This window comes from Dendrobates tinctorius, unplaced genomic scaffold (assembly GCF_039654945.1).
Source record: "Dendrobates tinctorius isolate UK_male_01 unplaced genomic scaffold, ASM3965494v1 ptg000019l, whole genome shotgun sequence".
Lineage (NCBI taxonomy): Eukaryota > Metazoa > Chordata > Amphibia > Anura > Dendrobatidae > Dendrobates > Dendrobates tinctorius.
Genome location: NW_027361687.1, coordinates 73,701,149 through 73,713,878, shown reverse-complemented (window position 1 = coordinate 73,713,878; position 12,730 = coordinate 73,701,149). Strand labels below are relative to the sequence as shown.

Genomic DNA, 12,730 nt, shown 5'->3' with positions numbered 1-12,730 from the left:
AGAAAAATGGGCTATAAGGAGCCCTAGCCAGCTCACTAACCACAGCCGCAGCACGGAACTTCGTCTGGACCCAACAAATGTTGATTGTAGACAGAAAAAACAGGAATGTTCCAGCTGCTAAAAATGCTAACTTTTATTTCACAATTAAAAATATAGTACATCGGCGTTCTCCTCACAAGCAGATAGATGTGCTGTGGAGCACTACATCATCAGCTACGCGTTTCGATCCTAAATGGATCTTTATCACAGCCGATGTACTATATTTTTAATTGTGAAATAAAAGTTAGCATTTTTAGCAGGTGGAACGTTCCCGTTTTTTCTGTCATAGGATAATGCATACTCCCTGGCTACGGATGAAAATCACTGCTTCCACCATGAATTTGGTAAATACCCACGGTGCTGATGAAATGCCGAAGGGTAGGACGTTGAATTGGAAATGGCTGATCCGGTGACCAAGAGAGACTGCGACTCTGAGGAATTTCCTGTGCTCTGGGTGGATTGGCACATGATAGTATGCATCCCTCAGATCCACTGTCGCCATTACCCAGTTCCATCCGATGAACGGGATTGCCAACCTGATTGATTCCATTATGAATCGCCTGTATTGGACCGCTTCGTTTAGGTTTATGATGATCCTGTTTTTCCCCGAGGGTTTTGTTACTAGGAAGAGACGCGAGTAATGGCCTCTTCCTTCTTGTTTTGGCACCTGGGAGATCACATTTGTACAAAGCAAGTCTTGTAGGTCCTTTAGTAGGGAGTCTTGGAGATGTGGTGATTGTAGGGAGGTCACTCTCAGGCATTGCAGGGGAGGACTCTCGAATTCTATCCTCAGTCCATCTCGTATGGTACAGAGGACCCACTGGTTTGTGGAGATGGACTGCCACTGGGTGAAGAAGAGCGAGAGTTGACCACCTACAGGAGTGCCGTCATTGCTTGTCTGGGGTTTGTTGCTGGTGTGGGACAAGGATGTTCTTGCCCTTGCCTCCCTTGGAATAACTCCATCTCCCTGTTTTCCTTTTTCCTCTGAACTCTCTTTGTGAGGGTTGGTCATGAGGGGGGGGGGGTCGAAAAAAATGTTTAAGGATTTTTTTGTTCGGGAAGAGATTTTTTCTTATCCATAGCCTTGTCTAGGATATCTTCCAGAACAGGTCCGAACCCATAGTGGCCCTGGAAGGGAATGATGCATAGTTTGGATTTGGAGGTAAAGTGTCCCCCCCACAAGATTTTAGCCATAGTGGTCTCCTAAATAAGTTGGAGAGGACGGCGGATTTTGCCGCTACCTAGACAGACTCAGCAGAGGCGTCAGCTAGGAACCCCATTGCCTTCTGAAGGAGGGGTAGGGAGTCGAGTATTTCCTTTCTTGAGGTGCCCTGTGTCAAATGATCCTCAAGTGTGCGTAGCCATAGGAATAGGGATCTGGCCACGCATGTTGAGGCTATGTTTGTTTTAAGCATAAATGGACCCAAAATAGTGATTCATATGTCATCCGTTGTCAGTGACGTCAGCGGGAGTCCTCTGGCTGACCTGAAGTGAACTAATAAGCGTGGGAAAAAGTCCGAAACTTTCCCACGGTAATTAGTTCATCTCCAGGCAGCCAGTGAGGCTGCGCAGAGCTGAATTAATTCATTCTGTAGTAGATTACAGTGGGGCTGGTCACATTAGCACCGGTCCTCATTGTAAACTATTTAACCCCTTGTGAAGGATTACATCATGGGACATGACTAAACGGCGGAGAGGTAAGGATATTGTTGATTTTTTCATGTTATATTTTTTGCAGGTCATGGTTTTATTTTGGAATAGCAATAAAAATTTGTCAAAAACTAGGTGTCTTTATTTCATTAAAATACTTTTTAATTAATGTCTGTGTGTTTTTTAACACTTTCATAGTCTGGGGTTAATAATGGATTGGTGTCTAATTGACACCTCTCCATTATAAATCGGCTTAATGTTGCCTTCCAATAGAATGGTGACAGTAACCCTTTGGTATTAACCCATTAGCCACTGCTACAGGGCAATGGGAATAGAGAGGATAAGTGCCAGAATAGGCACATCTTATAGATGCGCCTTTTCTGGGGTGTCTGGGGGCAGATATTTGTAGCCAGGGGGGCCAAAAAAAATGGTCCCTCTCAAGGCTAGTTAAATCTGCCCTCACTCACCTGCTTTACCTCTCTGGTTGTGAAATTACCGTAGGAGCCCACACAATTTTTTACAACGAATTAACCCCTTAAATTAACACCTACACCTCCCAAATTTAACACACAAACCCTCATCTAATTACTAATGAAAGAGATATAAAAAAAGCATGAAATGAAATGGTTACTGTATGTAAACCATGTGTCATTTCATGTCGGGTTGGGGAATGATTGTACAGAAGCCGGCTACTGAATTAGCGGCTATTCTGCTATGTAGAACTCTATGAAATATAAATATATATATATATATATCTATATATGTGTGTGCCTGTATGACATGTGTGTATATATATATATATATATATATATATATATATATATACACACATTCTATGTGTATCTATTCTTTCCATTCTTTATTAAACCTGTCAGTGTGATTTTACTGTATCGTGCACTGAATTGCCAGCTTTTCTAAAGAACACCGAGTGCTTGTTTCTCGTAAATCACACGTGTGATCCGTGTGTAATGCGTGTTTTTTGCACACCCACAGACTTGCATTGGCATGCTACGGGCGTAATACGCTGACAATCGCAGCATGCTGCGACTGGCACGGACCGTTAACTATACGCGACAAAAATATGGCTGATGGGAGCTGCCCCATAGAGAATCATTGGTCCGTGTGCAATGCGTGTTTTTAACGCCTTTCACTTGTCCGTATTCCTCTCTAGTGTGATGCCGGCCTTAATCTTCGCGAAGGACGTACGAATCAAGCCACATACAAGGTTATCCTGGAAAAACAGTTGATTCCTTCTGCTCAGGCAATGTTCCCCAACTCTGAGGACTGTTTTTTCCAGCAGGACAATGTGCCATGCCACACAGCTAGGTTAATCAATGTGTGGATGACGGACCCCCACATCAAATGCCTGTCATGGCCAGCCCAATCTCCAGACCTGAACCCCATTGAAAACCACTGGAATGTAATCAAGAGGAAGATGGATAGTCACAAGCCATCAATCAAAGACAAACTGCTTACGTTTTTGTACCAGGAGTGACATAAGGTCACCCCAAAGCAGTGTGAAAGACTGGTGGAAAGCATGCCAAGGCGCATGAAAGCTGTGATTAAAAATCATGGTTATTCCACAAAATAATGATTTCTGAACTTTTCCTGAGTTAAAACATTAGTATTGTTGTTTTTAAATGAATATGAACTTGCTTTCTTAGCATTATTTGAGGTCTGCAAGCACTGCATTTTATTGTTATTTTGACTATTTTCATTTTTTGAAAATGCATACAAAATTTAGTGCTTGGAAATTCGAAGACATGTTGTCAGTAGTTTATAAAATAAAAGAGCAATTTACATTTTACTCAAAAATAAAGAGGAGAACCAGACAAACTGAAAATTTTGCAGTGGTCTCTTGATTTTTGCCAGAGCTTTATACACTGCACAGTACCATTCCTGTCCCGTTGTCGGAGAGGCGACATTTGACTTTGGGAGCGTTAATATTGGTTTATTTTTGTCAGTATTCCTGTGGGATAAAAAAAAAAAATATATATATGTATATATATATATATATATATATATATATAATATATAAAGCTCAAAGTGTGTATGTATGTATGTGTGTGTATGTATGTGTGTGTGTGTGTCCGGGATTGGCATCCGCACCGTCGCAGCTACAGCCACAAAATTTGGCACAGTCACACGTCTGTACCCCGAGAGCGTCCTAGGCTATGTTGTGAGGCGAAATTTTAACCCTGCGCGTTCCAATTCACCAAACAATTTTGCCCCTGTCTACATAATGGGGAAAAAGTGTGTGCGTGTCAAGCCCCGCCCCTCATTATGATGTCTTAATACCCCTATCTACATAATGGGGAAACAGTGTGTGTGTATCAAGCCCCGCCCCTCATTATGATGTCATAATGGTTGCCATGGCGACGCTGATGTCATCATAGGTTGCAAGCCCTGCCGCTCATTATGATGTCATAATGGTTGACTATGGTATATGGGCACGGGCCTATGGGATGGTGGATATGTATGATGTGTTGTACTTGTAACTAACCACAGTTAGCTACTATGCCCGGGCAGCGCCGGGCTCTTCAGGTAGTATATATATCCCCAGAACTTTGTAGTCGCTGGGGTCCGACCACTGGGACACCCATGATCCCGAGAACCGACGCTCTAAAGAAGTGGTCAATCATGGGCACTGCGGCAACATTCACACATGGCTCTTCAAATAACGCCTTTAAGAGGAGTGTTGAAGGGCACGACAAAATATATCAAAATCCACTGATCAGGTGTGGGAAGTGTTATAGAATGTGGGCTGGTGGGGTTTATGTGGCAGGGCTGCTTTTTTGACCTAGTTCAGCCCTGACTCTGTCTAACTTAACTTATTTTTATTTATTTTATTCATTTATATAGCGCCATTAATTCCACAGTTCTTTACAGACGTTATTCTCATACCATTTCTATTTTTAAATGGCAGAATAGTAAAAATTTGCACTTTTTACTTCATAACTAGTTTAAAAAGTTCCTCCAAATGTGTTTTTAAATTGGCTTATGCACTTATGAGACCTAATTCAAAATTGCCCTTCATCTGATATTAGAGATGAGCAAAATTTCATTTGCCAAAATTTGCCAAATTCAATTTGCTTCAATATTATTTGACACAAATCAAATTCCTGATAAAAGATTTTTCATATATGCTCGGAGATCACTCCAGACCCCAGAGTATAATAAATAGAAAGGTTTAAAAAATATTGAACTCACCTCAACCTCTACCTGTCCAGGTGCCACAGCTCCTCACCAAGTCCTCTGCCTGCTTGCATCCTCTCACCGGTCCCAATCTTGACTTTAAGGGCAGAGACACACTGCCGTATTTCTTGTCCGATAAACGCATCGCACTGCACGGACTGGTCGGCACCTCTCCTGACTGGAGAATGACAGCACAATGGATTAATATGCAGCTGTCAAACTCAGGTCAGGAGAGCCGACAGCCAGTGCGAGTCTTACGATGCGATTCTCACACGAGAAATGCGGCAGTGTGTCTCTGCCCTAATCTTCATTCTCCTTCACTCTTCTGCACCACTAGTGCTTTATAAGCCTTGCACTATATCATGACATATCTTTCCCTTCAAAATCATGATGTCACTTGGGGCTTATTTGGAGCCAGAGGGTGAGACATCAAAGAGGGAAGGTGGAGGAGAAGTCTAAGCCTGAAAGAGAAGGCTTTTTATTGACTCGGTCCCCTAACAGCCTCCACTTTTTTCAATCTGTCCCCTCCCGAACATGGGACTCATAGCAGTCATGAAACGTGTCCATATGGTGAGATGAAGAAATAGCCATCACTTGAAGATTTTGTACCTTTTACAACACCTGTGTCTTCTTTTGTAGCAGAAGAGTCTTCTGCCTCATCAGGCACTATACCTGGAAGAGAGCTCTTCCTCTTTAGTTTTACCATTAACCAAGATGCAAATGTACAGTTAATACCAGAAAATGGAGCCAACTGTAAGGTCTCTTATTTTATAGATATGAAGCTGGTCTAAGTAATTTAGACGTATTACCATTAAATTAAAATAATAATCCTTTTCCCCATATAGATTCATTTATCTTCTTAGATTAGACAAGCAGAGTTGCTGCTGTAGACATATTCAGCAATTTTTTTGCTAATAAAAACCTGGCACCCGTGTTTCTGAGAATGGCAAGTTTGCATTTCTTCAGATTTACAGGCAGCGGCTCATCAAAAGTTTTATGGTACTTGAAAAATATACTTTTCCTTCTTTAGTTTACTAATGCTCAATTTGTTAAAAGTTTTCTAAGATAAAAATTGCTATAAATAAGCTAAATATGGACTAAAGTAACAAAATGTTATGTGCTTCTTGATGTCACAACCCCTGTCCAACATTCCATGATAGGCTTTGTGTACTGCACTACAGAGAAGGGATCATCTCAACACCTGACAAATGACAATCAATCTTTGGCCACACCAGTGGCAAACTGATCTCCTATTTTAATAAATCAGCAATGCTGAATATTGAAGAAAAGGGGCCCCAGAGCAAAATTTTCAATGAACCCCTGTCACAACTCACATGTCACATGTCACTGGACCAGGGGCTCCTTATCTGTCCCTAACTCTAGGGGCGCCCTAGCTCACCCTGCCTCAGATAACTTCTGATAATGAAGATGCCAGGGCCACACACCTTGACTTAGCTCCTGAATATGCCCTCAGTCTGTACCCTTCCCTCACCCAGGTAAGAGGGGAATAGCAATGTACCATAGTCTACTGAGCAGACTAAAAAAGTAATATGAATAGGGGTAATGAAAATTACCAAACATACAAATGTAATCACACATATAACAGAGGACTGTACCAGGGAGTGGAGGATGGGGTTAAACCAAAGTAGGAGAAGAAAGGGAATTATTGTAAGCAGGTGCTGAAATGCAGTATGCCGGGATTGCAGAGCAGTACAGTATAACAATACTATTTATTCTTTTAACAGTAAAGGTTAAAGTAATCCTCCTCGCAGGGACTTAATAAGCAGTGGCAAAGAGTTATTGGAACAATAAGGGTTAAATGAAACAAGCAAAATGAGTGCGACAGTCTAAGTTTCAAGCAACACTTATTGTAGCTCCTGGTGGGGTCCTTAGTCCATAGTCCGATGGGGGTATTAGTACTGGCTTCAGCCAGTGTAGGGTCCTCAGATGGGGTCCAAGGTTAGCGATCAGTCTTGTGGCAGCAGCGAGAGGTCTCCGGTTTTACCCGCTGAGCCCCTAGTCCATAAGCTCACGCAATCAAAGCGGGAAAAGCTGCAGAGGTCTCTGTACCGACCTTGGGGTGATGCATGCTAGCTAGCATAGGAAACCGCACTTCAATGTCCTATAACCATCCCACGATTCTTTATATGCGCAAGATCTTATGCTTGGCCTGGTGCATGGTGCTTCCCACACTCACTGTCCTGCTGAAGCGCTCAGGAGATCTTGGTCGCAGTACATCATGATGCTGCTGCTCAGAGCAGAGAGCACACTTCTCCCTGCCCTGCACTCTTCCTGATGGTGGTAAACTACTGTCTGCTTTGCGTGCTTTCTGCTCTGTCCTCCCTCTTAACATGCCCCCTCTTTCAGGGCCATGGGGCTTGTCTGGTCCCCTATTCCTTCCCCCGGGCAACATGAGATGTAGCCACAACAGTTCTGGATCCAGCTCAGCACAGGTACCCGCAGCCTGGTCTTCCTCCTTACACTATCACACACTCAAATCCTAGCAACAGTCACTGATAAATCCACCAAACGCCTTCTCCAATAATAACCAACAACCTCCAGCTATGTAGCATAAGCTACTCTGACAATGAGTGCTAGCCAGGATCGAGATTGTATATGAAATGGGAGTGGACAACAGTGCACAGCTGAAAGCCTCAATTCAGGAAAGCTTCCAGGAGCTCTCAGTTAACCCCTCACTGCCAAAATAAACTTACACCTTAATAAAAATGTGAAATGCTTCTAATCAGTGCAGGAGTAGGAGAAATCAGATGCTGCAGTCTTCTGGCTCCTCTGTGTTGCGGTAAACCCGTGAAAGCCCCAATCTGGTACTAAATTGACACAACCTCTTCTCTTACCACATGGGGTAGAAAAAGTTGGTGTTTGTTTGCTCCATCTCTTTTTTTGGTGATTATTAGATTAATTTACCCTCAAACTTGTCTAAACGGGTTGTCGCCTACTCAGACAACCCCTTTTTAAATGCTATATGCCTCAGTGTAAAAAAAAAAAATCTGTGCACTTAATAGGACTGAATTCAACAAAAATCCAAGGCACGTGTGCATATCAATTTGAAGTATACATATTGTGGAGTGTAGACTAAAGCTATCAGATAGGTGCACAGTTGGACAAAATCAGAAAAAGGACAAATCGGAGATTTGAATCATACAACAGCGAAAAATCCAAACAACAAATGTCCAATAATGAAATAAAAAAAATATTTTATTCACAAAATTTAATAACATACAAAAAATGGTGGGAAAACAAATACCAAACGGAAAGGGCAAAAACTAGGAATCCGTATGGCACCACAATATAGCACATGAATGTAATAAATGATTGCAATCAAAAAGGATCATTCAATGAAAAAATGTGCAAATATAACTATATTAATAAAGTGCCAAAGTGCTGAAAAGTATAAATAAGAATATATATAAAGCAATTACCAGGTTTAAAAAGACCAATTCACAAAAAATATTGATGCAATAATTAAAGTGCAAATGCAAAAACAGTTTACAAATAATTAAAATATACCAGTATTTGTGAAGTGTCATTGATAAGAAAAGGTCTAGAACGTAACACTCAGTATATAAAGTGCAGATGCAGGGAAGGTACCAATAGAAATACAATAAATAATGCATATGCAGGCATATGGGGTAAAAGGCACAATGGCTGCTTTGAACGCCTATCTTAAATGCATTGTGCCAAAGATAAAACAATACATGCCAAAGAAGTGCCCAATAAGTACCTGGTGTCAGTGGTGCTGGATTCCTAGGAGGCGCCCGACCCCGACGCGCGTTTCGGCATTTGCCTTCATCAGGGGGTGGCGTCATCCATGAATAGGTAGGTATTTATCTGATAGGAAACCAATGAGAGAGGGAGCAGAATGTTATGACGTGCGCCGCCATCAGACGCCGCCAGGAGATCCCATCCCCCCAACCCACGTGGTCCCCGCAGCCACGAATGGACAGCGCGGTCACAGGGGACGTGGATGCGGCAGGCTGAGATCCCTGGGACACTGACATCAGCGTGCGTTCCTCCTGGCCCTCCGTCATTGGTGGGCATGAGTCAGGTGACCAGAAGGTCCTGCAAGGTAAACAAAAAAGAGGAACAGAAGATCCTAATGAACAAGCGTCATTGGTGGAATACAGTCTGGTGACCCAAAGGTCCTGACAGGTTAATAGAAAAGGAAGATAAAAAAGAGAAATACGTGATATGATGTGATATAATGTGAAAGTGATTAAAGGAAATCAAAGGAAGTGAAAAATAAGAAAAAAATATAGGAAAAGAAGCGGGAATAATTATAGGACATTTATGCAAAAAATAACAATATTAGAAATAATAGAAATTATAGAAAAAAATTAAAATTATATGGAAAGATATATAAAAATTAAATGAAGAAAAGAGATAATAATAAAAACCCATATATGTTGGGACAACATATATAAAAGTGGATAGCTAAATGGGAATAGTGATAACAGATAAATTGTATATACAGTAAACAGAATGTTTTGAAGCCTGCTGACGAAGGATTTCGAAATGTGCGTCGGGGCAGCAAGGACGCCGGGAGTTTCCACGTGCACTTCATAGGTAAAGGTTCTTTACCCTTTTTTTGTATCATGGTCATTTATAGCGTTAGGCTCCGCTAATATGGACCTTTTATTGGGTCCAGATACAGGCACACTTTTTTTCATGTTTTCATGAGTAAAATGCAATTGTTGGGCGCTATACATTTTTCCTTATAATATATCTCCACATAATTGTGGCCATTTTAGGCATATTATGAACTTATATAACGGGACACGTGTAATAAATATATGGCAGTAACAGCCATTTGATATTATTTTATATGTAGGAGATATTTGCAGGATGAGGATATATATGAATATGATCTCCCAAATCTTATCATTGCATTAAGGTTATATGAATGGTGCCTTTTTTAGCGGGTTTAATTATCTTATTTTTGTGGCATTGGTGTCATGTAAAGTCTTTTTAGAATGGTGTGCACAGCTGGTACTCTATGGTGGAATGCCCCTGCATTTTTGTAAAATCAGTATCCCTTTTATTATTGATAGTGATATTTGAATAAAGGAAATCATTTTATTCACATCCCTGTGTATTTCTATTTTATGTAGAAGAAATGTTGTGTGATAATCAGTATTTGTAGGGGATGAGTTCCATTCAATTAGGGATTATCGTTATTTTCGGGCATGGGCAAACTGCGTAATAGATTACCGCTTTTGTCTCACAATCAATGTAATGGTTAATGGTGAAGGTTCTTTGGCCAGAGGAGTCACTAAATTTATCTGTTCTGTTGATATTCGGACAGGCCACACAGTGTCCACATTGAAAGGATCCTTTCTTTTGTTTCAGCTGCAAAAAAAAGTCTCTAAACTAGTTTGGACCGACGGTATGTGATGCTTGGTTCGTTTTATCTCTAACTATCACACCTAAAACCAGAGAATGAGAGATGCCTTGGCTAAGGCATGGCCAATCCTTACAGTGGATAAGACAGTATCCAAATATCTCACCAAGGAACGAAGCATCACATACCATCGGTCCAAAAACATTTGGGATAAACTAGTTGAAGGTTCGAGTACGTGAGCATGTCAATGGCATTATAGCCGCGAAAAATGAAGATGAAATAACATTTCTGAAAACCATTCCTAAGCACTTTAAGCAATATCATGACTGCGATCCACCATGCCTAAGAATCAGGGGCATAGACAAAATTCCACCATCAATACGGGGAGGTCACATTAGTCAGAGATTGGTGCAAATGGAAACAAGATGGATGTGGACATTAAATACCATCCACCCCCTTGGTCTAAACGAAAACATCAGCTTTGTTCCATTCCTTACTGTGTGGTTGTTTTGTCTTCAACTTAGGCTCTATTAAAGGTTTAGTTTTTAATCTAGATCTATATTTGCTGTAAGGGTCCTTGTTAAATATATGTATTTGTTTTCCCACCATTTTTTGTATGTTATTAAATTTTGTGAATAAAATATTTATTTTATTTCATTATTGGACATTTGTTGTTCGGATTTTTTGCTGTTGCATGACTTAATAGGACTGGCAGAGATTGTCAAGTGCGGTGCCTGGTTGACTTTCAAGAGAATGAATGTAGTGGCAGTGTCCATGATCAACCACTGCTCCATTCACACTTGGCTTTTCAGAGTCCTAATTCTCCAGATCAATGCAGTTCCCCTCGGTCAGACCCTCAGTGATTGGGAGTTTCAAAACTTGATAATAACAATTTGTGACAAAGTCACTGGAAATGTACTGGAGGAGAGAAATGTTTCACTGAGATTATTAGCTTCAGTGATTTGAAACCTAGAAGTTTCCTCCAGCCATCTGTGTTAAGAGGGGTCAATAGGCCATTTTAAGGACTGGGTTTTTGTGAACAACCATAGAGCTGGTGGGAGGTTGTTCACCATATCTACACACTAGAGTGTGGTCTGGGATATAAATACCAAGTCTTTTGAGTGATTAGGTGTTCACTAGGCCTGGAGAGTGGAACTCCAGTGCTATATGCTCTGGCAAGGAAGCTGAACCAGTGTATGTTGAGTTTTCCTGAACGGACGCAACAAGACAGACTGTGCTATATGTTATGTTCCATTTTTCCTTAGGCTAGCAGGAAACAAGACAGCTGCTTATGCAACAGATTCAGCAGCCTCAACAACAGCAGCAGCAGCAGCAACAAGACCAGCACCGACAACAGCAGTAGATTGAGTTGCTTGCAGAAGCGGTTCGAGGGAGACCAGCAGCCCCTTATCCAAGTCCAGGTGATGACACATCCATATGGAAGGTGGTAAGATGAGCGACGCAAAAAATGACCCCGGGTGATGTCGAAGCTTTTTTCACAGTGTTTGAAAGGATGGCAGAGAGGGAAAAGCTGCTGCCAAAACAGTGAGCGGAGATGCTGGCCCCCTATCTAACTGGCTTTACAAAATGCCAAGGCATATGCCAAACTAAAAACTGAGATTCTGGCACCCTCAGGGGTGACTCTGTCCGAGCTCAAAGGGTCCATCACTGGGCATATTGCAGAGATAAACCCCCACGCTCCCAAATATTCGATGTGCTGCATCTTTCTGATACAGAAGTAGTTGCAGGTGGAGTCCTCCACCCCAGCCCAGATGGCAGAGCAGGTCATATTGGACAGATTTATCCATTCACGTCTAAAGCAGATGCACACCTGGGTTGCCCAGGGGGACCTCCGAAATGCGGATGACTTGGTGGGCCTAGTGGAAAGGTACCAGGTGGTTGACAGGACCCAAAGGAAGCCAGGTAATGTTGCATCCCTGTACCCAGAGGGAGTCAGAATGCAAAAAGAGGGGTAGTACAATCACCACTGGAAAGAGTTCAAGGTCTCAAGGGGTCGCTGAGGAGTCGCCAAAAGCCGCTGGTAAAGACTTTCTCTGCTGGAGTTGTCACGGTTCTGGACATATAGCCTCCTATTGTCCTATGAACAGATGGACTGCAGCATGCGGAGGTGCTGTTAAGGCTAAAGGTCATACTCGCCCATCAGTTGCTCACCGGAAAACATGTTAAAGACTGCCCCATTGCCAGAGTGACTATAAATATGAATTGTGGGGCTGAGTCATAGAATCATAGAATCATAGAATCATAAAATCGTAGAGTTGGAAGGGACCTCCTGGGCCATCTGGTCCAACCCCCTGCTCAAAGCAGGATTCGCTAAATCATCCCAGTCAGATGTCTGTCCAGCCTCTGTTTGAAGACTTCCATTGAAGGAGAACTCACCACTTCTCGTGGCAGCCTGTTCCACTCATTGATCACTCTAACTGTCAAAAAGTTTTTTCTAATATCTAATCTGTGTCTCCTCCCATTCAG

The 12,730-nt window shown here is 42.0% G+C and overlaps 1 long non-coding RNA gene across 1 annotated transcript in view; it reads right to left on the bottom strand.

Moving 5' to 3' along the window:
* The window catches only part of LOC141083066 (uncharacterized), a 99,424-nt gene extending 90,535 nt beyond the window's left edge, over positions 1 to 8,889 (bottom strand). Inside the window, exons 1-2 of the long non-coding RNA XR_012230641.1 lie at positions 8,823 to 8,889; positions 8,627 to 8,733 (exon numbers count right to left, since the gene is read on the bottom strand). This is a non-coding gene — a long non-coding RNA (uncharacterized lncRNA). The remainder of the gene's footprint in view (positions 1 to 8,626; positions 8,734 to 8,822) is intronic.
* Positions 8,890 to 12,730: the final 3,841 nt, after the last annotated feature.